The sequence below is a fragment of the Bison bison genome, unplaced genomic scaffold (genome assembly GCF_000754665.1).
Source record: "Bison bison bison isolate TAMUID 2011002044 unplaced genomic scaffold, Bison_UMD1.0 scf7180017858355, whole genome shotgun sequence".
Classification (NCBI taxonomy): Eukaryota; Metazoa; Chordata; class Mammalia; order Artiodactyla; family Bovidae; genus Bison; species Bison bison.
The window spans coordinates 10665-11761 of record NW_011488928.1 but is presented as its reverse complement, the minus strand read 5'-3'; positions in this window follow the sequence as shown (position 1 = coordinate 11761).

Sequence of the window (1097 nt, the reverse complement as noted above, 5' to 3'; positions counted from 1 at the left end):
TTGGTGATGGACAGGGAGGCCTGGCGTGCTGCAGTCCATGGGGTCTCAAAGAGTCAGACATGACTGAGCAACTGAACTGAACTGAATAAAAGGAAGTCCCATGGATGGAGGAGCCTGGTGGGCTGCAGTCAATGGGGTCGCTGGAGTCGGACAGCGACTGAGCGACTTCACTTTCACCTTTCACTTTCATGCATTGGAGAAGGAAATGGCAACCCACTCCAGTGTTCTTGCCTGGAGAATCCCAGGGACGGGGGAGCCTGGTGGGCTGCCGTCTCTGGGGTCGCATAGAGTCGGACACGACTGAAGCGACTCAGCAGCATGGTTCTTTGGAGAACTAGCTGATGATAGGATTGGGACAAGGATAATACAGAATGAACCTGGAATACCTTGTAGTTCCAGAAAATAAAGAGGAACCCAAAAGACAAAAGGGTTGGGGCATATTAGAAGGAAACAGGAGTAAAACTGAAAGTGCTCCCAGTAGCCAAAGATGGAGCAATTTGAACAATGCAATAACCATGGTACCAAAGTGTAACCCAAAGTATAAAACAAATACACATGACTCCATGCTGATATAAATAACAAACAAATAAATAATTCTTCCTTATATAGAAAAATTCTAAGCTATATATTTAGACTTCCATTAGAAGGTAGAGTATATTCCCTTCTACCTTAAAGGTGGGCTGAACTTAATGACTTCTCTCTGGAGTACAGATTGAAAGTAGAAGAGTTAGCACTACATTGAAGAACCTGCAAAAGTATCTTGAGCAGGTGGTCGAGGTTAACATCCCCCAGTGACAAGTCTTGTTGGTAAAATGCATTATCTGATAGGATGTGATACAAAGGCCACTTATCCTTTCTCAAACTTATACATTCTGTATAACTGTGACCAAAAAATCAGCAAACATATGTTGAAAGACTTTCAACAAAACACTGGTCCAGTACTCCTTAAGGATATTAAGTTAAAGAAAAATAAGGAAAGACTGAGAAACTGTCACAAATCAGAGGAGAATAAAGACAGATAACTAATATATGCAATGTTGTGTCCTTGATTAGATTTGTGAGAGCAAAATGACATAATTGAAAATATCAGTAATAAT